The 27,471-nt window shown below is 46.5% G+C and overlaps 1 pseudogene; it reads left to right on the forward strand.

Moving 5' to 3' along the window:
* On the forward strand, positions 1 to 27,375 carry LOC136475503 (DNA-directed RNA polymerase III subunit 2-like; annotated as a pseudogene).
* The last annotated feature ends 96 nt before the right edge of the window (positions 27,376 to 27,471 follow it).

The raw sequence follows: 27,471 nt of genomic DNA on the forward strand, positions 1-27,471 counted from the left end.
CAGCGGCCCAAGGTTCGTCCTCCCCCACCGAGACGCCGCCCTCGCCCCTCGCCGCCAAATCGCCCTCGCCCTCACCCTCACCCTCATCCTCGCGCCGCCCGCCAAGCCGGCCGCCCTCACCCGCGCCGCCCGCCTCCTCTTCGCCATGACGGTGGCTGCCGCGGCGGACGAGCACCAGAAAGCCCTAGGTGACGACGGTGCGGCCATGAAGGAGCTGGAGGCGCAGCAGCCGTCCTACCGCTCGCTGGCCGCGCCGGTCACTAACCCCGTCGACAAGTTCGCGCTGCTCCCCGCTTTCCTCAAGGTCCGAGGCCTCGTCAAGGAGCACATTGACTCCTTCAACTACTTCATCACCAGGGGAATCAGGAAGATCATCGAGGCAAACAATCGCATTGAAGCGCGGAATGACCCAAACATTTACCTTAAGTATGTCTGTTGTGTATGTATGGTCTGTTCTATTCTGTTCATTCATTCCACAGTGACAGTACTCCTCTTCAGCAATCGTCTATACATTACCGTAGCTTGTTTTGTTTTCATGCCCGATCTGTGCGTGCTGTGTACCTATCTGTTTATGCCCGCCCACTGCAATTCAATTCCGTCCAGGTACACCAAAGTATATGTTGGCACGCCCTCTGTTGAAGTGGATTACAAAATCGAAGATATCACGCCGCACTTTTGCCGCCTTACTGGCCGCACGTAAGCCTCCGATCACGCCCAGATTCATAATGTATCTATCTGCTTGCATTAAATCAACCTGTCAATAACTTCGCATGGATAATCTGATTATGTGAAACGGACAGCCAGCCTTGCATCTTTGCCAAACTCATAGCCTGTTCATCTTGTTGGTACTCTGGCAGGGCTGTTTTCTCAGTGCATGCTTCCTGCTGATTTATCACTTCTTATGATAACAGCTCTGATCTTTTCATTTCTACCTTCAGTTATTCTGCTCCTATAAGAGTTGATATCGAATATACCGTAGGCAAGCAGCAAAAACTGAAGCAGAAGGTAACCCATTAGTCTGCTTTAAGTAACTTCTACACGCTTGACGTGATTTTTTTTAACTATACATGCCCTTCTTAACTTTCTCCTCAGGAGAAAATTCTTATTGGCTACATGCCCATCATGCTTAGAAGTTATAGATGTATTCTGCATGGAAAGGATGAAGCTGAGCTAGCAAGACTCGGTTAGTCTATATCTGAAATGCTTATCGTGTCATCTTACTGTTTATTCTGATGGTTTCACCATTGTGTTCCTAGGTGAGTGCCCTCTTGATCCTGGTGGTTACTTTATTGTCAAAGGGACCGAGAAGGTACCTGAAAGGAACGATGCATTTTTCTAATCCAAAACGAGTCTTGCTAAACCTATGAACCCATTAGTTACAGGGCTAGCTGCAAGTGCTTTTAGTTTTGTTGCACCTGTTTCCCGTGCTCCTTTTCTGCACCAATAATCTTGAGATATTTTGTTACTTTTCAGGTCATTCTAATACAAGAACAGCTATCAAAGAATCGTATTATTATCGACACCGATAGTAAAGGAAGGTCATACTCAATATTCAATATGGACTTATTAACTTCCTCAACTATTTTAATTTTTGTATTCTTTGCAAATGAGTGTTTCAGTTTGACAATTGTCACAAGTTACATAGACTTTGTCCTAAATTTACTGGCATGCAATGTTTCAGCATCTTTCTGAGCAGCCTTACAACTCTTAACTGTAGTCTGAATTCAGGCTAGAAGTTGATAGGAAACTCTAATTCCAACCATCATGGTTAATATAAACCATAGGCGTTGAGTTCCGTTGGTCACTCGTTGCTGAAATAAATTCTTTTCGTGTGCTCTTGCTCATGGCAGTTCATTGCTAGCTATTTGGTCCTATAGCACTAGAGGTTTTAGTACCTTCCGTGAAGTGGGTTACTATTCAACATCTTATGCGGTCATCTGTATTTTCTGTCAATTAGGGTAATTGCATCTGTTATCAGCAGCACACATGAAATTAAAAGCAAGACCGTGATTACTATGGATAAGGAGAAAGTGTACCTACAGCTGAATCAGTTCACGAAACCGGTATGCATTGCAAATCCTGATAACTTGAAGAGTCTTCATGATAACTTGAAGAGTCTTCATGATCGTTTATGTTAGTCATGTACTCCCTCCGTCCCTTTTCAACTGCCGTTCTCACTTCCCGAGAAGTTAAACGTACTCAACTTTGACCAAATATATATAAGAAAATACGGCAGCGCTATTCTACACCCTAGGTGTAGAATATTGTGTAGAATAATATTCTACATCACAAGCCAAAATTGACCAGAAAAAAATACTGAGTACTACTGAACAACGTTCAGTACTACACCCAGCAACACAAAATACTGAATAATACTAAAACGCGACTACTGAACGATACTTAATTCTGTTCAGTATAGCAGTTTGGTGTAGAATAGATTCTACGCCTAGGGTGTAGAATAGCGCGTGCATAAGAAAATATTAATATTTATGGTACATAATTAGTATCACTAGATTGATCGTTGAATCTATTTTCATAATAAACTTATTTGGAGATACAAATGTTGCTAATATTTTCTACAAACCTATTCAAACTTAAGAAAGTTTGACCAACACGAATACCATAGCGACACTTAAAAAGGGACATAGGGAGTATGTATCATATATACACCTTATGCGTGTATGGGCCCTGTCCCTATTGCTTACAGTTTAAACACAACAATTTTGACTGTTGTTGAAATGCATTCTTCATTCAGTTTGTAGCATATGGGAACCTGGTAGGGGAGTTACTGAGGGTGCCTAAATTTTGGATACACATTTATTCATCTTGTTCTGCACATAATATTGTGGAGAGATGTTACTGTGCTTGGGAGTTACAATAGCTGCTGGCTTGTTCAAATACAATGGTCAGAGAATAGAAGACACATACTAAATGTAAATTTATGTGTGGATGATACTTCGTACACTCGGTTTTCTCTACAGTGAGCACCGCTGTAGCCCTAATATGCAACACACGGCGGGGGGTGGGGGTGGGGTGGGGGGGACTAGTAGGGACAGGGAGTTGGCCTGGGAAAGCTGCAGTGGGAGTTGGGAGTAGGCTTCTCGAAGAAGGGAAGCATTGTTAGGCAATTGTCAGGCGATGTTTTGAGGGGCACCACTGGAGCAGTCAGTCAGATGGAGAGCAGCATTGGCAGCAAATCTTATCTGAGATGGCGAGACAATAGGAGGACAATTAACTCAAGGAACAGTTAATAGATACGAAGTTTACCCACATCTACAAAATTCATATTCGTATAAATTGAGGGATCTCAGCCCAACGTTAGTTCCATCATGCAGGATATTAGAGATGAGGCCAAGTTGTGCTGTATGGCAAGAGGGCTCCGTAGCTTATGGCCATGACTGTTTTTTCGGTCCTTGGTATTACTTAGTTTTTGTGTTTTGTGTGCTTTTTTTTTTCTGCTGTACTGGTCATGCCCTTCTAAGGGATTGTTTGAGTCGCTTAGACTCATTCTTCTTCTTAATATAATGATACATAGATCTCCTGCGTGTTCGAGAAAAAAAATCCTACAAATTGCCCATTATAAGATCAAGGGTTTGTATATTTTGGAGGGATGGTATCTTGTACCTCCCAAGCACGTATTCCCTCTCCTAGTTTGCAGGCTTGTAGATTTTGTGAAAACAAACGTCATGAGTTCCTCCACTGTATTCCCTCTCCTAGTTTCACAGGTCTCCTTGCGTGTTCTGGCTTGGGTAAAGCCTCCCTTTTGTACAGTGCCTCTTTTTTTTCCCTAATAAATCTGTACAGTGGGGGCCTCCCCTGCTGTATTTTACGCTCAATTTTTTTTCTTCTTTTGCCCAACTTACTCAGGTTCTTAATGTAAGGAGGCAATCTTTCAAAATTTAAGTGGGTTGTTTTCTTGTTTGATAATTGCACCATGATCTAAATTTCCTTCTGCTTTCTTAATTTCACATCTGACACCTTATTGAACGCTCAAAAGGTCCTTGGGTCCTATGTTATGGCATGGAAGAAGTGGACACTTTATGACTTTGTTTCTGAGCTTTAAAATTTACAGATTCTAATAATGGTGGTCATGAAAGCTATGGGAATGGAAAGCGATCAAGAGATTGTACAAATGGTTGGAAGAGATCCAAGATATGGTGACCTCCTATTCCCATCTATTCAGGTATTTTTTTCTTGATAAAATGGATAGCCTCTCAAGTGCACAGGTGGATAATTGGATTTGTGCTATGTTTTAGATATTTCTGTTGCACCCTTTTTTCTTGTTATAAATTATGCCTTTTATATTTTAGGGTATTAAAATTTTCTGCTTTCTTAGGAATGTGCTTCAACTCCGCCTATGGTGGGGCGCCTTTGGTGTCCCAGCATAGCAGGTCCCAAGCCCTGGTAAAGGAGGAGGGTTGTGTTAGGCGTGGCGAGCCAATGTAAAAACTTAGCCACTTAAATGGAGATGAAACCCGAAAGAAAATCGTTGGGGCGTAACCCTCTTAGCGACGCGCCATATCGGAACCCGGGTATGGTGTTAAATGGGCAAGGGCCGGGTCGTCACCCCCGTGACGCGCCGTGTCGTGATCTGGGCATGGTGTCAAGTAACCAAGGATCGGGTCGTCGCTTCCTTAGTGGCGCGCTACATCGGCGCCCGGGTGTAGTGAAAAATGAGCAAGGGTCTTCGCATCTGAGTCGACGGGTGCGAAGGGTAAGGAAGCTAGTCGAACCAACTAGGATCCGTTTAGGTAGTTGGAATGTAGGGTCACTTACAGGTAAGTTAAGAGAATTAGTTGATACCGCGACTAGGAGGCGTGTAAATATATTATGCGTTCAAGAGATTAAATGGAAGGGTCAGAAGGCGAAGGAGGTGGACAATACAGGTTTCAAGCTTTGGTACACAGGGACAGTCGCGAATAGAAATGGAGTAGGAGTTTTGATTGATAAGAGCCTCAAGAATGGTGTGGTGGAAGTGAGAAGGCAAGGAGATAGGATTATCTTAGTCAAGCTTGTCGTTGGTGATATGGTCTTGAACGTTTATCATTGCTCAATCTGTTTTTTGTTTTTAAATTATCATCCTTTCTATTCCTGATCCTGAGTGTTTTTTTGGCAGGTTACTTATCTGGGTGCCGGAAACCAGAAGGTAATAGAACTGACAGAGTAAATCCATGACAAGCTATGAACTTATTTTCTCACTACACATTAAGTAACTACAGCTGGCACATGTTCCAAAACATGCGTTCAAAACATAGTCCACATTCTTGAACACTTCATCTGGCCTCTGATGTGCCTCTTTGTCACTTTCAGGAAGGCCGTGCAAGATCAATCCTGCGTGATGTGTTTATTGCACATGTGCCGGTGAGATAAACGTTTTTATATAACTTTTGCTTGCAGTCCACTGTTCTCGTTTTCATGTCAATCTCTCCTATAGGTTGAGAATGGCAACTTCCGACAAAAATGTATATACACTGGTGTAATGTTGAGGCGCATGATCGACGCGATCTTGAATGCTGACACCTTTGATGACAAGGCAAGTTAAAATCTGGCCTATGCATTACTCTAGTGAATGACTCCAAAAACATATCCATGCGCCAAAAGTCATCATCTTCTTTACCATTATCAGTGCTGCTTAAGAAATGAAAATCCATTCAAATTCAGCGCTTGCGTATTTTTTTTGGGAAGGACCAAAGTCCATGCCTTTGCTTGAAGGCATGTGGAACCCGGGCTTAACCCAGGCGGGCAGACTCCCAGTGCTACTGTGCCTTCTGCTAAATCAGTGTGGGTTGCAACAGAATTAACATAACATTAATAGTAACATCATATTTTTATTGAAATGGATGTTATCATGTCACCTTTGTGGAGCTTCAATTTTGGCTAGTGCATACATGGCTTGCTAAGGTTTTCTTAGGCATCCGGTCTAACCCTTCCTACCCTCAATTTTCCTTTACAATAGTTATGGGATACAATTTGTTTGCCATGACATGTTTGGCATTATACACTCCCACATTTTTAATCATGAATTGTAGTTGTTCAGCCAAACACATGGACTTGTACTTGTTATGTTGATTTGCTGTGCACAATTGTACCTTGCTATTAGTCGCACAGATAAGGTTTGTCCATAATTAGCCATCATCAATTTTAAATTATGCCTTTTTGGTGTAAGTACCTAAGGTTTCATTTGGTGTACTGAACTGAGCCCATGACTGAGGAATTGGAATCGCTGAAGCTGAATTCTGCTGTTTGGATGCACATGGAATTCGAATTTGCATCCCTATTCAGCCTGAATTTGTAGATCTTAGCACTTCTAATTTTGGAACCTGACACCCCTATCAACTCTGGTGAGGTTAATGGCAGAGCTCTGCTGCAGCCACTACAGGTTGCCTTTTCCTCTCCGACACTCAGATCTGCACAACCCTGTCATCATCACCAGTCTCGATCTCGAATTTGTTCTGCGCATATCATCATCAGCCCTAGGATTTGAATATTGACGAGCTCATAGCAGATGGCGTGGGCTTTTGCAGCCGTGAGGAACTTGCCAGGTCGGTGCACCTTCTTGGGATGATGAGCTTACCGAGCTCCTTGTGAACGGCACGAGCTGCAGAAGCAGTGGGGAACTCGCCAGGCTACCACATCTTCTCAGATGGATGCGCTTGCTGAACTTTTTTTCTTGAACATGCAGGAGAGCTGCGTATCATTGTATTAAGAAGAGGAAAAAAATGGATATAGTACCCTTACAAACAACACTCAACACGAGCCAAGACCAATCCTCACTAGGGATCCAAGAAGAAGAAAAACCTAAACTGCAAAATACTGACCAAGACCAGCCCCAACAACCCTGACCTAGCCTTCCTCATGTGCTAGGGCAGCGAGGTAGGAAATACCATGTGCCCCATCCAACGGTTAGGTGACCTAGCGGCACTCCTCAGGTCCTGGGTTCGACTCCCCGTGGGAGCGAATTTCAGGCTGAGGTTAAAAAAATCCCCTCGTCCGTCCCCATAACCAAAGCACTGGGGGGCACCAGCCCAATTCTCACTTGGGCGACGGAAAGCCACCGTGTAAGGGTGGGGGCGGGGGTTCGGGGGTTTTCTCGGCCGGGTGAGAAGGTCCTTCTTATTTGTAATGCTGCGGGGGCAGTCTTAACCCCCCGGTCGAGTTTTTAGGTCCGACTCCTGCATGTGGACAGGGTTGAGGTTCATGTCCTTGCCATAGACCACTAGCCTCCGTTCCCGACGAGTGTTAGAACCATTGCTTTTTGGGTTTCTGAAAATGTTCAACCAAACAACATTTGGACTTAATTTAATATGATTTTCTTTTCACCAAGTCCATTGCTAGCCATACAATAAAATTGAATTGTAGTTCCATTTCCATCTATACATGTACTGGCATGAAGCCCCAAATTCATCTGATCCAATTTGGCAAACCAAATGCAGCCTAAATGGAATATAAGACACTCTGAATTATAACTTCTACTAGCATATGATCACTTAACATACCATTTATAGAAAATGTGTGGCCCATTTCTCATTAATTTTACTCATATTTTGCTTGTGTGTGTATGTATGGGTGGGTTGGGTAAATATTGTTGAAAACAAACGGAGCATAATTTAGGTTTTCGAGGTGAACTATAGCTATGCATTCTGCCTCAATTATCCACAACCTGCAGCAAGGATGACATACTGATAATCTGGGAAACTTACATGCCTATTTTTCTTTGGAGAAACAAACATGTTCCATCCATGCTGAAGTACAGTTTCACATAGTTTCTGCCAAGCTGTCCAGAGTATAATTGGACCTGTCAGATTGCACAGCTCTGATCATGATGAGCCTGGGTGGCAAGTAGGATAACATGTGCATTCAGTTTCGCCTCGGTGTTGTTTCTTTGCCAGTCTATCCAAACAATCCCCTTCCTTTTAACCTTTGAGTTTGCTATTAAATATTTGTATGTTCCATTTGGTGGTAGTCAATTATAATTCCTTGTCAATACTAGAACGAGCTACACAAGATATTCTTAAATTTGCGGTATAATGGGGTCTAATTTATGATCTATATAGTCCAAGCGATTAGATGGCTTCATCAAATAGAAATACATTGAAGTTAAGTAATTGGTCACTATTTATATGAAACTTTTCTTCTTGAACAGGGGTTCTTAAAGGGAAGAAATTGTTCCTAGTTTCTACTTGCAAATTTATCTGGACCACATGTTCACCGCCCGGCTGACATATTTTACTGAACATATTTCAGGATTATGTAGGGAATAAGAGGCTGGAGCTGTCGGGTCAACTAATATCCCTGCTTTTTGAGGGTTTTTTTTTCTCTTATATGGTTTCTAAATGTTATGTTTTATATCTCTAATTGTTTTCCTTTTTTGAAGGATTTGTTTAAAACAATGAATTCCCAAGCTGTAGAGCTGATGAACAAAAATAGTGACAGGACTCGTTCTAGCCCATCGGATTTTAGCCAGGTAATGAAAAAATGAGATTTATATTTGTTGATCTTCATTTGATCCCTTTGTAATGAAAATTGAAGGCTCAACTGAATAGCTGATGTTGCTATTGCATCACACATTTTCTATGTTCTTCACGTTACCTAGATGAGCAGACTTGCGTAAGAACAGAAGTATCTTTGGTGATTTTTAACACCTCTAGTTCACAACAAGGAGCGGAGCTTATTCATTTTACTCATTAGTTATTACTCATTTTTAATTCTGATAACTTGAAGAGTCTTCATGATCGTTTATGTTAGTCATGTACTCCCTCCGTCCCTTTTCAACTGCCGTTCTCACTTCCCGAGAAGTTAAACGTACTCAACTTTGACCAAATATATATAAGAAAATACGGCAGCGCTATTCTACACCCTAGGTGTAGAATATTGTGTAGAATAATATTCTACATCACAAGCCAAAATTGACCAGAAAAAAATACTGAGTACTACTGAACAACGTTCAGTACTACACCCAGCAGCACAAAATACTGAATAATACTAAAACGCGACTACTGAACGATACTTAATTCTGTTCAGTATAGCAGTTTGGTGTAGAATAGATTCTACGCCTAGGGTGTAGAATAGCGCGTGCATAAGAAAATATTAATATTTATGGTACATAATTAGTATCACTAGATTGATCGTTGAATCTATTTTCATAATAAACTTATTTGGAGATACAAATGTTGCTAATATTTTCTACAAACCTATTCAAACTTAAGAAAGTTTGACCAACACGAATACCATAGCGACACTTAAAAAGGGACATAGGGAGTATGTATCATATATACACCTTATGCGTGTATGGGCCCTGTCCCTATTGCTTACAGTTTAAACACAACAATTTTGACTGTTGTTGAAATGCATTCTTCATTCAGTTTGTAGCATATGGGAACCTGGTAGGGGAGTTACTGAGGGTGCCTAAATTTTGGATACACATTTATTCATCTTGTTCTGCACATAATATTGTGGAGAGATGTTACTGTGCTTGGGAGTTACAATAGCTGCTGGCTTGTTCAAATACAATGGTCAGAGAATAGAAGACACATACTAAATGTAAATTTATGTGTGGATGATACTTCGTACACTCGGTTTTCTCTACAGTGAGCACCGCTGTAGCCCTAATATGCAACACACGGCGGGGGGTGGGGGTGGGGTGGGGGGGACTAGTAGGGACAGGGAGTTGGCCTGGGAAAGCTGCAGTGGGAGTTGGGAGTAGGCTTCTCGAAGAAGGGAAGCATTGTTAGGCAATTGTCAGGCGATGTTTTGAGGGGCACCACTGGAGCAGTCAGTCAGATGGAGAGCAGCATTGGCAGCAAATCTTATCTGAGATGGCGAGACAATAGGAGGACAATTAACTCAAGGAACAGTTAATAGATACGAAGTTTACCACATCTACAAAATTCATATTCGTATAAATTGAGGGATCTCAGCCCAACGTTAGTTCCATCATGCAGGATATTAGAGATGAGGCCAAGTTGTGCTGTATGGCAAGAGGGCTCCGTAGCTTATGGCCATGACTGTTTTTTCGGTCCTTGGTATTACTTAGTTTTTGTGTTTTGTGTGTTTTTTTTTTCTGCTGTACTGGTCATGCCCTTCTAAGGGATTGTTTGAGTCGCTTAGACTCATTCTTCTTCTTAATATAATGATACATAGATCTCCTGCGTGTTCGAGAAAAAAAATCCTACAAATTGCCCATTATAAGATCAAGGGTTTGTATATTTTGGAGGGATGGTATCTTGTACCTCCCAAGCACGTATCTCAAATATGATGTAACATATTTAGTTATAATCATTAGTCACTTGGAGATGCTTAGACATGGTACCTTAGCTATTTAAATTTCTCCCCCTTTTTCAGTTGATAAAGCATGAAAGCATAACCTCTGGTTTGGAGAGGGCTATTTCCACAGGCAATTGGGATATTAAACGGTTTAGGATGCATAGGAAAGGTGTATCACAGGTACCAACTGCTAACTGTGATACCTAATTTTTGGTCCCCTTTTATACTATTATCTTTTCTTGGAGTTTTTCTTCCCTTCTGCTTTTATGCAGGTTCTTTCTAGGCTATCATACATGGCATCATTAGGCTACATGACATGGATAACACCACAGTTTGAGAAGACCCAGAAAACAAGTGGGTCACGTGCTTTGCAACCTAGTCAGGTGAGGTAGAAATGGTAGCAGTGTTTCTACATCATATATAGAAACATTTGTTTGAAGACTAAGAGCATAAAAATTGCTGATATACTGCTTAGCAATTTGTCATTTTTTTGAAAACGTTGTCAATTTTATTGGTAACAGTGGGGTATGCTTTGCCCATGTGATACTCCTGAAGGAGAAGCTTGCGGGTTGACAAAAAATTTAGCTCTATTGACTCACGTCACAACAGATCAGGAGGAAGGCCCACTGATAAATCTGGTTTATTTCTTTTCCTGGTTTAGTAATTTTACCTTTTGACGAATATTTTGTGCCTGTTAATTTATGTGAAATATTTATCTGTTATTTTGTATTCATTTTTACTGTAATGTCTAAGTCTAGGCATGGACCTGGTGCAAGCGGCCGCCTGTGACCGGAAGGTCTCGGGTTCGAGTCGCGGTCTCCTCGCATTGCACAAGCGAGGGTAAGACTTGTCACTAACACGCTTCCCCAGACCCCGCACAGAGCGGGAGCTCTCTGCACTGGGTACGCCCTGTCTAAGTCTAGCCGTGGAAGATTTATCGCTTCTGTCAGGAGAAGAAATACATGCACCAGGTTCATTTTTGATGATGTTCAATGGACTAATACTGGGAAAACACAGGCAGCCTCAGGTCTTATTCATTATAGAACTTATATTGGTTTTAAACGTATCTGTCTTTTTTCATGATTTTCATCAAGCTGTCCATGCTGCTTTCAGAAATTTGCTTATGCTATGAGAATGTTGCGTCGATCAGGCAAAATCAGAGAGTTTGTAAGCATTTTTGTAAATGAAAAACAGGTATAATTTCTTCTCTTGATTACTACTACTTATAATGATTCTTAGCACGATTCAGTGATGATTGTGTCCCTTATAGCTAATAATAATAAATTAAAAGGTTTATTGACAACTCTATACTCATCTTTCCAGTGTTAATTGATTTAATATTTTTTTCTTAGTTATTAAACCTTTTACTGCTAACTTATATACCATGGAATGAACTGCTATTGAAAGCTTAATTTTAATAATTGATGATAATAATTTGATGCCAAAGAATAGTTTAGTCCCTTGAGGTACGCAGTTGCAAGAAGCTTTATTGGTATAGTGCCACTTACTGTGAGTTGGAGTAAGTCAGCTTGTGTTGGTGGTTACTCCCTTTTGGATTCATGACAGTGACAGTGAAAGCATATGGAAGGGTTGTTAAATCTAGATCTGAAAATTGATGCCCTTCTTTTCCCCCCGAACATGAATTGTGCATCATTTCATTAGGAGAGACCCCCCCCCCCCCCCCCCCCCCCCCCCCCCCCCCCCCACACACACACACACACACCACCAAGGGAAACAGTAGACCAGAGCAACTAGCCTTCCACATGACCTGTGACTGTGAGACACAAGACCAATAGAAACTTAGGAATCAACCCACAACAAGCGACCCAGCCAGCAGCTCCTGGAGTCCTTTTGCACCAGCAGAGCACCATAGGATGCATTCATTTGTGATTGTCTGCAGTAATATTGTGATGCTTGGACTTGCACCACTAAAGACACTCATTACTGTGCTTTCGAAGATGCCCTTGCTATTTGTTTCTAGATAGATCCAGCAGGAGAGCTGCCGTTATTATGTAATAAGAAATAAATTGTGAACCAAATTACATCCATAACCACGCGATGCACACACAGGTAAAAAAAAAGGAAAAAACACACCCAAAGGAGCAGAAGACCCATAATCACTCCTATTGATTACAGGCGAGTGCCACTAAGATCATGCAACTAACCCTTCAAGATCCTTGGCATCTGCCATGATGCATAATCTTCCGTGGCCAAGGATACTTTGATATCATTATGTTACCTCTCATGTCTTGCCGAATTAACCCTTTTGTTTCCAAAAGGGAAAGGGAAAAATCTCATAGACTGGCTATGCTGCTCTGATTTTGTATTTGGTTCTTCCATATGCTCTGCCGACTTAAACCTAGTTTGGGTTCAAATTGTTAAGGCATAATAGTCAAGGGCATTAGTGTAATTTCCTAGTCTAGGGTTTCCCTCTTGTGTCTCTCATGTACTCTATATATAGTCGCCATTGGGCCTGAGTACAATCATCCAATTCAGTCTCCCTTATTCGTGGCATGTCATCAAGAGGGTTATGCCTCAATGTTTTTTTGGGTTGAGTTTCATCTCCATATGAGCGGTCAGATTCTTAGCCTTTCTAGCCAGGCATATCACAACCCTCCTTTACCTATGTTGAAACAAAATAGCGAAGTTTGCTTCCATAACCTTGCAGTGGTCATATTCTTCTCATTATTTAGGATTAAGTCCACTTTTGGCCCCTCAACTATTGTGTCGGTCTAATTTTAACCCTCAACTACAAAACCGTCTAGTACCGGTACCCCAATTGTCAAAACCGTTCACTTTTAGCACCTGGGTAGGAGCAAGGTTGTTTTGACCAACGTTGAGCGGTTTTGACACGCAACCTCCATTTCAGTGACATGTGGGACCCACGCGCCATCGACTCAATACCTCCCAATGGCTCGCAATGTGCTGTAGCCGCTCCCTGCATCGCCGGTTTGCAATACACGAGCATCGCCGCCGGCCTGGCGCGCGGCAACCACTGCCGGCTGCCGGCTGGGTGTAGTGATGCATAGCAACACCTCCGGCAAGGCAGCACGCGGCAGACTCATGGCCACCACCGCAGCGTGCACTAGGCCTGCGCCAGCACACCACGGAACTGCAACGCCCGCATGTGCAGATGCGCTGGCCGCAGCTGCCGGACACCAGTCGCCGCCCGCCTGCACAACCGTGGCCCGCGCTTACCACCCCGCCCGTGTGTGTCAGTGACCATCCTCCCACCCTGCTCTCCTCGGCTCCCCCACCAAGAACCCCAAGATTCGCTCGACCGGCTGGCCATGGCCAGATCGGCGCCCGGGCTGCCGCCGTAGTACTACGCGTCCGCGGGTCCGACCACCGCTCCTCTCTGCGTCGTGGCGGTCCTCTTCCTCCTCCTGGCCGCCGGCGGCGGCGCTGTTCGTGCTCTTCCGCCCGCGCGCGTCGGCCATCGCCGTGACGGCCGTGCAGCTGCCCGCCTTTGCCGTGGCCAACGGCACCGTGGCCTTCACCTTCCATCAGCTGGCCTTCGTGCGCAACCCAAACCGGTCCCCGCTCGCGCACTACGACAGCTCCCTCCACGTCGCGTACACCGGCGGCGAGGTCGGCTCCATGTACATCCCGGCCGGCCAGATTGTCGGCGGCCGCACGTAGTACATGGCCACCAGCTTCACCGTCCCCGTCTTCGCCGTCTCGGTCTCCGCCGCCACCAGAACCAGCCGCGCGGGGGAGACCCGCGTGTGCGCGACGTGGGCGAGCCTGAGGTCGGCGAGGAGTGCGGCGACCGCAGCCGAGGCGGCGGCCTGCGACTCCGGGCGCAGCAGGTCGAGCGCGACGTCCACCTGGGGCACGTGTGCCGACAGCCTGCGGAACGACGACGTCGACCGCAGCGACGCGGCGTTGAGCAGTAGCCGCCTGTGCGTCGGCGCCGTGTGCGTGGCGAGGATGTCGAGCAGCGTGGACTTGCCGGCCTGCTCGGTCCCACGACGGCCAGGATCTCCCCGGCGCGAGCCGTGAGGGACATGTCGCGGAGGATGTAGTCCGGCGGCGCCGCCGCCACGCCGCACGGCTTCACAAGCTACGCGACGAGCGACCTCGGCGCGGCGGCCGGCTTCGCGTAGTAGATGTTCCGGGCGGCGAGGTCGTACGTGACCTTGGGCGGTGGAGACGTCGGAGATGGAGGCGATGGGTCGTCGGTGTTGTTCGGTTCTTCCGTGACAGTAGCAGTGGTGGTTGCCATTGTGGTGGAAGTGAAGGAGCAGAGGGAGTGCCAGAGGAAGAAAGGGGTTGAGTGGATGACGCGTGGGCCCCACATATCACTGAGATGGAGGTTGGGTCCTACGTGACAGTCAACGCAAGCGTGGCGTGGTCAAAACCACTCCACGTTGGACAAAACAACCTTACCCGCGTCCAGGTGCTAAAAGTGAACGGTTTTGACAGTTGGGGTACCAACATTAGATGATTTTGTAGTTGAGGATCAAAATTAGACGAACCCAATAGTTGAGGGACCAAAAGTGGACTTAATCCCATTATTTATAGGTCTCATAATTCAGTGTTATGTACGTTATGAAACTATGCAAAGGATACACCTTGAGTGTAGTTTGGTCCAGGTCCAGAAAAGTATGGTTTTGTTTACTATCTGTTTGTGATCAGCATCTGTTTTTATTTTCCTATTCTTCTGAGATATTTCCTTGCTCTCTTATTGTTTTACAAGATAAGCTGAATGTACTAACCTTGTAAAAAATCTTTTCTAGCATTGCATTCACATTGCGTCTGATGGTGGTCGTGTATGTCGCCCACTTATAATTGCTGATAAGGGGATATCAAGGGTCCAAGAATATCATATGAAAGAACTGAGGGTTAGCAATTTCTTGATACATTTCATTTGTTTATTATTTATTATTTGCCTTACAAAAAAATTTCTAGGACGGTATCCGTACCTTCGATGATTTTCTGCGTGATGGATTGATTGAATATCTTGATGTCAACGAAGAGAACAATGCATTGGTATCTCATGCTCTTTTTGCTTGCTTTTTTTTGCTTTATTTATACTATGGGAACATGTTTTAATTTTATTTTAACAGATTGCATTGTATGAGCATGTGGATCTTGACGATGTTGAAAGAAGCAAGATCACGTACATTGAAATAGAGCCATTGTCTATCCTAGGAGTAGTATCTGGACTTATTCCTTATCCACACCATAACCAATCTCCACGTAACACTTATCAGGCAAGGATGCTGTCATGTGCGGGCGAACATATGCCAGGCGCGGGCGCGCCCGCGACGTGCGCCGCGCGGTTGAGCGCGCTGGGCAGGCGCTGCATGGATCTACCTCTAGTGGCTAAAGATAGAAACTCAGATTAGTTAGTTGTTTGGAAATTTCTAGAATTGAGGAGAGCCTTCTCCATTTCGGTTGGGCCATTGGCCATATATACTTGTAATCGCTGGACAATGAAAGCAAGAAGAATTATATCCCTAATCTCTCTCTCTCTCTGTTAAGCCTGCGGTGGAGGGGAATAACCTCACTGGAGAAGACGGCCGACGGCTACGAACTGCGTAGCCGCGGTCCGGCTGGTCGGGGGTTCGACGCCCTTGACAACCTGGTATCACGGTCACGTTGGTCCTCTCCCACCCGCTCCACCCATTCTTCCACAGCCGCCGCCCACCACCCTAGCCCTCCTCCATCGCCGCAGTCCTCCACCGCTTCCACACCGCAGCCAGCAGCCATGAGCGATCCCACCATCGCCGATGTGATGGCGATGTTGAAATCCATCACCACAGAGATGACAACCATGAAGGCCGACATGGCGGCTATGAAGGAGAAGTCGGCCTCGTCGTCGGACAGCGGCGCCGGCGGCCGCCCGGAGGGGCCGCGCGATCTTGATCGCCCCCCCAAAATTCCAAAAATTGGATTTTCCCCGATACGACGGCAAGACCGGTCCGATGCTCTTCATCAACAAGTGCGAATCCTATTTTCGCCAACAGCGCACCATGGCGGAGCGCGTGTGGATGGCTTCGTACAATTTGGAGGACGTCGCGCAACTCTGGTACATCCAACTCCAGGAGGACGAGGGCACGCCGCCGTGGGGGCGATTCAAGGAGCTCCTGACCTTGCGGTTTGGGCCTCCCCTCCGCTCGGCCCCGCTGTTCGAGCTCACCGAGTGCCGACGTACAGGGACCGTGGAGTACTCCAATCGCTTCCAGGCCCTCCTGCCTCGCGCGGGTCGTCTTGATGAGGCTCAGCGCGTCCAGCTCTTCACCGGCGGACTCCTGCCGCCGCTCAGCCACGTCGTCCGCATCCATAACCCGGAGACGCTCGCGGCCGCCATGAGCCTGGCGCGCCAAGTAGAGTTGATGGAGATCGACCGCCCGGTGCAGCCTCCCCCTCGGGCGCCCCCGCGCGGCCTCCTTCCCGCTCCAGCGCCTCGGCCAGCGCTCCAGGCGCCCCACCAGCCGCTGGCGCTCCCGGCCCCTCCGGTGGCCGCCCAGCAGGGTCGCGGCGAGGGCAACCAGAGGCGCCTCACCCCGGACGAGATGGCGGAACGGCGCCGTCTGGGTCTCTGTTTTAATTGCAATGAAAAATATACCCGTGGCCATAACAGGTTTTGCCGGCGCATCTTCTTCCTTGAAGGCGTGGAGATCGAGGACGCCGCGGGCGCCGCGGGAGACGCGGAGCACGACGCCGAGGCGCCCTGTTTTTCCCTGCAGGCTGTGGCTGGGGTTCCCATGGCAGGCACCATGCAGATCGCCGTGGCACTCGGCGCCGCGTCCCTCGTCGCCCTACTCGACTCCGGCAGCACGCACAACTTCATCTCGGAGGAGGCGGCGCGGTGCTCCGGTCTATCCCTCCGCCAACGCCCCCGCCTCACAGCCTTGGTCGCAAATGGCGAGCGGGTCACCTGCGCCGGCGTCATCCGCGACGCGCCCCTGCTCATCGCCGGCGAGTCGTTCCCGGCCGACCTCTACGTCATGCCACTGGCCGGGTACGACGTCGTCCTCGGCACCCGATGGCTCGGCGAGTTGGGGCCCATTGTGTGGGACCTCGGCCGCCGGCGCATGTCCTTCCAACGCCAGGGGCGCCCCGTCTCCAGGACCGGCGTGGCCAGCCCCTCTGTGCCGGCCCTGGGCGCAACAACAGAGGCCGGTCCCCTCCTGGAGGCGCTGCTGCTCTCGTTTGGGGGGCTCTTCGCGGACCCCGTCGGTCTGCCCCCCAAGCGTGCGCACGACCACCGCATTATTCTCAAGCCCGACGCCCAACCGGTCGCCGTCCGCCCTTACCGGTACCCCGCGGCGCACAAGGACGAGTTGGAGCGGTAGTGTGCCGCCATGATTGATCAAGGGATTGTCCGCCGCAGCGACTCGCCGTTCTCGTCGCCCGTCCTCCTCGTCAAGAAGCCTGATGGTTCGTGGTGCTTCTGCGTCGACTACCGGGCGCTGAACGCGCTCACCGTCAAGGATGCTTTCCCGATCCCGGTGGTCGACGAGCTACTCGACGAGCTTCATGGCGCCAAGTTCTTCACCAAGCTGGACCTCCGGTCCGGGTACCACCAGGTGCGCATGCGCCCGGAGGACGTGCACAAGACGGCGTTCCGCACCCACGACGGCCTGTACGAGTTCCTGGCGATGGCGTTCGGCCTGTGCAACGCCCCGGCGACATTCCAGGCTTTGATGAACGACGTGCTCCGCCCGTTCCTGCGCCGCTTCGTCCTGGTATTTTTTTGACGATATTCTGATTTACAGCAAGTCGTGGGCTGATCATCTTCGCCACCTCCGGGCTGTCCTCGACGAACTACGCCGACACCAACTCTTCGTCAAGCGCACCAAGTGCTCTTTTGGTGCTTCCTTCGTCGCCTACCTCGGCCATGTCATATCCGCGGCGGGTGTGGCCATGGACCCGGCCAAGGTGCAGGCGATCCATGATTGGCCGGCTCCACGTTCGCCCCGGGCTGTGCGCGGTTTCCTCGGCCTCGCCGGGTACTACCGCAAGTTCGTCCACAACTTCGGGGCGATCGCTGCTCCACTGACGGCCCTACTCAAGAAGGAGGGTTTCTCCTGGGACGACGCCGCGGCCGCGGCCGCGGCCTTCACAGCGCTCAAGGCCGCCGTCACGTCCGCCCCCGTCCTGGCCATGCCCGACTTCGCCAAGCTGTTCACCGTCGAGTGCGACGCGTCGACGTTCGGCTTCGGCGCGGTCCTGGTCCAGGAGGGCCATCCGGTCGCCTTCTTCAGCAGGCCTGTGGCGCCTCGCCACCGCTCGCTAGCCGCCTACGAGCGCGAGCTCATCGGCCTCGTCCAGGCGGTACGGCACTGGCGCCCGTATCTCTGGGGGCGGCGCTTCATCGTCAAGACCGACCACTACAGCCTGAAGTACCTCCTCGATCAGCGCCTCGCCACGATCCCTCAGCACCACTGGGTCGGCAAGCTCCTGGGGTTCGATTTCTCGGTGGAGTACCGGTCGGGCGCCACGAACGTCGTTGCCGACGCCCTCTCCCGTCGCGACAATGACGAAGGGGAGGTGATGGCTATTTCGGCGCCCCGCTTTGACTTCATAGAGCGCCTCCGCCACGCCCAGGCCACTGATCCGGCCTTGGTCGCCATCCACGATGAGGTCCGGGCTGGCACCCGCACCGCTCCGTGGGCGCTGCTGGATGGCATGGTCGCCTTCGACGGCCGCCTGTACATTCCCCCGGCGTCGCCGCTGCTGCAGGAGATCTTGGCCGCGGTCCACAACGACGGCCATGAAGGCATCCACCGCACCCTCCACAGGCTCAGGCGGGATTTTCATTTTCCCACCATGCGTCGTTTGGTGCAGGATTTCGTGAAGGCCCGCGTCACCTGTCAGCAGTACAAGTCCGACCACCTCAGGCCGACCGGTCTGCTGCAGCCACTGTCGGTTCCGTCTGCTGTGTGGGCTGACATCGGCATCGACTTCATCGAGGCGCTGCCCAAGGTGCAAGGCAAGACGGTCATCCTCTCCGTCGTGGATCGCTTCAGCAAGTACTGCCATTTCATCCCCCTGGCGCACCCCTACACCGCCGAGTCCGTAGCTCACGCCTTCTTCGCCGACATCGTTCGCCTCCATGGCGTTCCGCAGTCCATCGTCTCGGACCGCGATCCAGTGTTCACCTCGGTGTTCTGGCAGGAGCTCATGCGGCTCACTGGGACGAAGCTCTACATGTCGTCCGCCTTTCACCCGTAGACGGACGGCCAGACCGAGGCCGCCAACCGGGTCATCGTCATGTACTTGCGCTGCTTCACCGGCGACCGTCCCCGGCAGTGGCTCCGTTGGTTGCCATGGGCGGAGTACACCTACAACACCGCCTATCAGTCATCGCTCCGCGAAACTCCGTTTCGTGTAGTCTATGGTCGGGACCCCCCGACCATCCGCTCCTATGAGCCCGGCGAGACCCGCGTCGCAGCGGTCGCCCAGGAGATGGAGGAGCGCGCTGCCTTCCTCGACGACATCCGCTATCGCCTTGAACAGGCACAGGCGGTCCAGAAGCGCGTCTACGACCAGCACCACTGGCCGGTGTCCTTCCAGGTCGGCGATTGGGCTCTTCTTCGCCTTCGGCAGCGGGCAGCAGCATCCCTCCCACGCTCGGCAACAGGGAAGCTCAAGCCGCGATACGTCGGGCCGTACCAGGTGGCGGAGCTCATCAACGAGGTGGCTGTGCGGCTACAGCTTCCTCCCGGTGCTCGTCTTCATGATGTGTTCCACGTCGGCGTCCTCAAGAAGTTTGTCGGTACCCCGCCGGCCGTTCCACCGCTGCTGCCTCCGCTCCTGCACGGTGCTGTGGTGCCTGCACCGGCCCGGGTGACTCGAGCTCAGCTGGCCCGGGGAGTGCGCCAGGTGCTCGTGGAATGGCAGGGCGAACCACATGTTTCGGCTACATGGGAGGATCTGGACGACCTTTGTGCTCGGTTCCCTTCCTTTCCTTTCAGTTCGAGGACGAGCTGGACTTCGAGGCGGGGAGAGATGTCATGTGCGGGCGCACATATGCCAGGCGCGGGCGCGCCCGCGACGTGCGCCGCGCGGCTGAGCGCGCTGGGCAGGCGCTGCATGGATCTACCTCTAGTGGCTAAAGATAGAAACTCAGATTAGTTAGTTGTTTGGAAATTCCTAGAATTGAGAGCCTTCTCCATTTCGGTTGGGCCATTGACCATATATACTTGTAATCGCTGGACAATGAAGGCAAGAAGAATTATATCCCTAATCTCTCTCTCTCTCTGTTAAGCCTGCGGTGGAGGGGAATAACCTCACCGGAGAAGACGGCCGACGGCTACGAACTGCGTAGCCGCGGTCCGGCTGGTCGGGGGTTCGACGCCCTTGACAGATGCAGATTTGATGATATATCCCAATGATTCTTGGGTTACTTTATATTGATAATTTCTGTTTTGCAGTGTGCAATGGGTAAACAAGCTATGGGAAATATTGCATATAATCAGGTAAAGAACGAAGGGCGGGCCTGGTGCAAGCGGTAGAGTCTTACCGCCTGTGACCGAAAGGTCCCGGGTTCGAGTCGCGGTCTCCTCGCATTGCACAGGCGAGGGTAAGGCTGGCCACTGACACCCTTCCCCAGACCCCGCACAGAGCGGGAGCTCTCTGCACTGGGTACGCCCTTTAATCAGGTAAAGAACCACTTTGTTTCTCTTTTACAACCCTTGCTTATATAGTCCTCTCCAAGGCCTTGTCTCATGCAAGTAGGAGTCTTACTCAGTAGAATTTAATGCTTAATCGCTCATGTCCAAGACTAGAAATCCTAATAGCACACCTTGCTTTAGTCCTAGTCCAAGTAGTTCGAGTCAGCATACAACAGTTGGTTTCGTTTTCCTTTTTTTTTTTTTTTACTTTCACTCTTGTGTGCTCAGATGATTGCTACATGGGTTGGTCTAGTTGAAACTGCTTGATGCATTTGTACCATTCAAAAGCATCTGTCCATACAATAAGATATAATCAATTTTCTTTTGTGTTGTGTTTGGATTTGTGATATTCTGGTCCTGTCTTGTTTTAGTTTCTTCCCTTTTTGCGGTGAAATTAATGTATTTTTATAATGTGCTGCAGTTGTTTAGATTAGATTCACTGCTCTACTTACTTGCGTACGCGCAATGTCCACTGCTGACAACAAAAACAATTGAGTTGGTTCATCTCTGATCTGCAGCTCACTTAGACTTAATATGTGACAGATATTTTACTAGAGTTCCTTTTCAGGTGGGATATGATAAGCTTGGCGCTGGGCAGAATGCCACTGTTGCTGTCATGGGTTATAGTGGATATGATATTGAAGATGCCATTGTAATGAACAAATCATCCTTGGATCGAGGTTTTGGTCGTTGTATAGCAATGAAAAAGTAATTTTGTACTTCCAGCGGCTCTTTCATTTAATTTCAGGTAGTGCATGGGAGCATGTCCTGAGTGCCGCCTTTCTATAGTCACTATTTTGTTCTCATCTTGTAGGTACACAGTTATTAAGGAGAACCACGGTGATGGTGTGTCTGATAGGATTATTAAGCCACAGAGAGATAAAGATGGTATTTTGATAAGGTCTATGCGGGTAAGATTACAATTGATCATGATCAGTATTGTGCAACTATTTTACAAAATCCTTATTGTTTTTCTCAGTAGGACTGTTTTGTTTTAGTTGAGTGATCAGAAAACTGAGCCCCACTATGAAATGTGTGGTGGGGTGTGATTTTTTTTTTTTTTTTTTTGGGGGGGGGGGGGGGGGGTTGGTCATAAGAAACTTTTGTAGGCTGTGAAGGTCTCAGTAATTGCTTTTGTTCTGTTTGGACTATAGGGATCATAGAAGGAAACAAGTTTCACAGAACAAAACCAAATTCATTGACTTCTGGAGGAATACTTTAAGCAAGTTGAATTTGTTTGAAGGGAAACTATTCTGTGTAGTGATGTGCTGAGGTTCATAGAATCTGTGCATTATTTCCTTGACTTCTGTTCTGGAGGCTATCTAACATTGTCCTCATCTGTTCTCCTGTGACTTTATATGTACTGTCATCCTAGAATACTCTTGTTCTGTTATAACCTTGAGTGTAACTTAAATTGGCAGACACCTTGGGTTCAAACTTTTAGGAATTATCACGTAGAAAATGATGAAAGTGCCCAAGGAATTAAGAGAGCATTGCAACAGTTGATGAGCCACACTATGAAGTTATGGGAGAGAGTCATCGAGCAGCGCCTGCGAGGAACGACGCAGATATCAACAAACCAATTTGGTTTCATGCCCGGAAGGTCAACCACAGAAGCAATCTTCTTAATAAGACAGGTTATGGAGCGGTTTAGAGAGCAGAAGGACCTCCACTTGGTTTTCATTGACTTAGAGAAGGCTTATGACAAGATATCAAGAAATGTTATGTGGTAGTCTTTGGACAAAACATAAAGTCCCATCAAAGTACGTGACCCTCATCAAGGACATGTACAACAATGTTGTGACTAGTGTTCGAACAAACGATGGTAACACAGATTACTTCCCGATTAAAATTGGACTTCATCAAGGGTCAGCCTTAAGCCCGTATCTCTTTGCCTTGGTAATGGATGAGGTTACCGGGAACATACAAGGGGATATCCCTTGGTGTATGTTGTTCGCTAATGATGTAGTGTTAGTGGACGAAAGCCAGACGGGAGTAAATAGGAAACTGGAGTTATGGCGGCAAACCCTTGAGTCTAAAGGTTTTAGATTGAGCAGAACTAAAACCGAATACATGAGATGCGACTTTGGTGGAGTTGTACATGAGGAGGGAGATGTGAGTTTGGAAGGTCAAGTAGTGCCTAAGAAGGATACCTTTTGGTATCTGGGATCGATGCTACAGAGGGATGGAGATATTGATGCGGACGTTAGCCATAGAATCAAAGCAGGGTGGATCAAGTGGCGACAAGCTTCTGGTATTCTCTGTGACAAGAGGGTACCACAAAAGCTAAAAGGCAAGTTCTATAGACCGGCGATTAGACCGACTATGTTGTATGGAGCAGAATGTTGGCCTACAAAGATTCGACATGTTCAACAACTGAGTGTTGCAGAAATGCGTATGTTGCGATGAATTTGCAGTCACACAAGAATGGACCAAGTTCGGAACGATGATATACGTGATCGCCTAGAGGTAGCACCAATTGAAGAAAAGCTTATCCAACATCGGTTGAGGTGGTTTGACCATGTCCAAAGGAGACCTCTAGAGGCACCAGTGCATTGTGGAGTTCTAAGCCAAGCTAATAATATGAGGAGAGGTAAAGGAAGATCGAAATTGACATGGGGGGAGGCAATAAAAAGATATTTGAAATGTTGGGATATACCTAGAGATCTATGCTTGAATAGGAGTACTTGGAAAGAAGCTATTGAAGTGCCTGAACCGTGACTTGGAGCTTTTGGTGGGTTTCAACTCTAGCCTATCCCAACTTGCTTGGGACTGAAAGGCTATGTTGTTGTTGTTGTTGTTTGTTTCTTTTTCTTTGTTCTCTGTCTTTATTCCTCCCTTCCATTTTCCAACGTAACTTATTCACAGGCAGTGGATGAAGATGGTATTGCTGCACCTGGCCAAATAATTCGCAATCATGATATCTATGTGAACAAGCAAACTCCCATGGTTGTCAATAAAAGAGGTGCACCGTTAACAGACAGGTGAGCATCCACCCCTTTTATATTTTTCGTTCTTTGTTTTGTTCCATACTTCTGCCTTCTGTTTTATTGCTCAGAAGTTCTGATTATCTACCACCTAGGGACTACAAGAACACACCAGCCACTTACAAAGGTGTTGATGGTGAGATTACTGTTGTAGATCGTGTAATGCTTTGTTCAGATACAAATGACAAACTGTCTATTAAATGCATTATCCGCCATACAAGGAGGCCAGAGGTATGGCTTATTTGCTGCATTCACTTGGTTTCAACTGTATAAAGATGGATTTAAATTTGTCCTTCCTATTTGCGAGCCAGGTTGGTGATAAATTTAGTAGCAGACATGGGCAGAAAGGTGTTTGTGGCACCATTGTTCAGCAGGAAGACTTCCCCTTCTCTGAGAGAGGAATATGCCCTGATTTAATTATGAATCCACATGGATTCCCTAGGTTTGACATCAGTTTTGTTACATTCTCTACATGTTTTAGCTCTTCGTTAATTTTCTTAACCTGATATCTCGTAATTTGCCTATGAGAAAGTTCCTGCTCTCATGAACATTAATTTGCCTTTGGATGCAGTATTTGTATTTTGTGTAACCGTTTTACTTATGGAATGTTTGTTCATGTCTTATTCTGCTATGCTCTAATTTAATATAAAACTTGGTTTCTGTGTTCGATTCTTTGCTTGAGAATATCCAATTTAGAATTGAACCTGTATTTTTCTTTGTTTGTATCACTTCGGATTATTCTTCAAAGAGTTGGATAATGGACATGATATGTTCAGTGGATTCCTTGCGTCTTAAGATCATTTTAAGTTTGACATATGCTCTGAACACTGACTTGTTCTAAAAAGGTAGTAATCTAAAAATGGCCTGTTTGGTTGACCTTTGTATTTTATGAAATGGGCAAAATAACTAAGGCTCCATGAGTTTGAGCCTGTAGACATGAGCAGGGAAGAAATCTCGAATGTTAAGGCAATCTAGCTCAAATAAAAAAAAACTGGTTCTGAAAGACTCACCGTATTTTATCTTACATTTCCCGTGCATCTTATTATATAGTTCATTCCACCCTATAATATCTGTTCTGCAGAATTTGAAACTCTGGACCTAAAAAAGGCTCAAATTCAAATTCTATAAATGTGGCCAGAAATTTGAATTTGGTTATATATAACTAGATTGTTATCTTTTGTTTAAGTGTACAATTTTTGGATTCCATCCCATTTGACTCATTTTTTTTTCTTTTTGCCTCATCAGTCGTATGACTATAGGTAAAATGATTGAACTTATCGGTGGAAAGGCTGGCGTGTCTTGTGGTCGATTCCATTATGGCAGTGCATTTGGTGAACCAAGTGGGAATGCTGATAAGGTTGAAGACATAAGGTATACTTCTGTCATACTGACACCTCAAGTTTGTCTAATTGATCTTTTTAACACTGTTTTTTCTTTTATACCAGCAATACTCTAATCAAGCATGGCTTCAGCTATAACGGAAAACATTTCTTGTACTCGGGTAAATTCTAATGCTGACAAGCTTTAAAATTTCATGTTATTTGCTATTCCACCAAATCTGCAAATCATGTTATTTGCCAGTGTGCAAATATAGGTTAGATACAAACCAATGTATGCTTAGGTTAATGGAAAATTACAAAGGATAATTGTTAGTCCCTCCAATTAAAAGTAAATGTCATTTAGGACATTAACATGGTCGACAAGGTGGAACTTTGATCAATAATTTCAACAAAAAATTGTGACATTGCAAATAAAGGTAATTAGGTTTTTTGAAAATGCTTTCCATGGTGAATCTATTAACATCTATTTTTAATTGTGAACCTATGTATTTGTTTATGTATTGATTCTCGAAGTGATTTTGTTTTTTTGACATTCCAAATTCTAAAACTGCATGTATTTTGGATCAGACTAGTTTGTAAACATACACAAATTTATAGTTATATTATCCACTTAGGAAATCTAGATAAATGGTGGGTTCTACAGCTTCTGTAGCTGTCTTACATTATTCTAATCATGCAAATTTCTGTGGAACAACATCATATTTCTTATTTCTTAAACATTACATGGCTTTCTTTTTGTATTGTGAGCATCCTCGCTACTTGGGCCTGCAATGGATCTTCAGAGCTGATTTTGGACCCCCCCCCGCCTCCCCATTTCAGGCATTCTAGGTCATCCTCTGGAGGCATACATATTCATGGGGGCCAATCTACTCTCAGAAACTGAAGCACATGGTAGGGATAGCTTATCTGTATTGTTTTTTTTTTGCTTGGCTTTAATTGAGGCCTTGTTTTCTAAACCTGCCATTTGTCATGCTGTACTTTTGTTCTGAGACTTGTCTAATCTAACCTTTTAAACTCCGGTTATCTATATGCCCATGAGTAACAGGGGTGAAAGATAACGCCATGTGGATATTCCCACTGAAAAGTACTCCCATAACATTGCAATTTATTAGGTTTATAAACACATTACAAGAAAACTTGGTGGTGTTGAATCCGTAAACAATTTTGTTGACATGTGAATTCTCCAGGTTCTTGATAAGATGCATGCTCGAGCTAGTGGACCACGAGTGTTATTGACCAGGCAACCTACTGAAGGGCGAAGTCGTGATGGAGGTTTTGCAACACTAAAATATTCTGCAATTATATGACTTTGCCCCTGTCCACTTTCTTGTTGATTATCTTGTTGCCCTTGCTTAATATTTTGTTTTTTTTATAGGTCTTCGTCTTGGTGAAATGGAGCGTGATTGTTTGATTGCATATGGTGCTAGCATGCTCATCTTTGAACATCTATTGCTATCCAGTTTTTCGAAGTAGTTTATTTCCTTTTGGAAGAAGCTGGAATTGTTCAAGGGGCATAATTGCTCATGATGTTGTTTTAGGATTAGTATGATTATGAAACCTAACACAATATCAGGTGGCTAAGCATTTAACGCTCTATCCAGGAAAATAAATTTGATGTATTAGATGTTAATCCGTTAATGGACGAATATTTCAAAAGAGTTAACCCTGTTTACATTGTTCATGACATGGTAGATTTTAGATTTATTTGACCAGTGCCATCACAAAGCACTTGTATTGGGCATTGGCTGTGGGCTCACATTGTTTATGGATCTGAATGTTGGGGGCAGGTTTGCAGAAAGTGTGGCTTGTTGGGGTACTACAATCACAAACTGAAGACTCTGCATTGTTCAATGTGCAAGAACGGGGAAAATATGGCCAAGATGAGGCTGCCATATGCTTGCAAGCTTTTGTTCCAGGTATTGCCGTATTGCACTGCTTTGTTGGAGTTGTGGCGCAATGTTTGTGATAGGCCATTAATGAACGGTTGTCCTCATGTGTGTTTGTTAATTTTTGCTAGGAGTTGCAAGCGATGAATGTTGTTCCACGACTGAAGTTAACTGAAGGATAGCTCTAGATTGCAAAGCTATAGAATGGTGGTTTGTGGAGGTCCTTGTAAAGTTGGATTGTTGCAGGCTTGGTCCATGTGACATAGGTGCTGTTATTGTCAAGAGCAAGCAATTAATTAGCATCACTACTGTCTGGTTTAGACGTAGAATTAATGCATGTATAACTGGTAATAAATAAAATGGA

This window comes from Miscanthus floridulus, chromosome 8, assembly GCF_019320115.1.
Source record: "Miscanthus floridulus cultivar M001 chromosome 8, ASM1932011v1, whole genome shotgun sequence".
NCBI lineage: Eukaryota > Viridiplantae > Streptophyta > Magnoliopsida > Poales > Poaceae > Miscanthus > Miscanthus floridulus.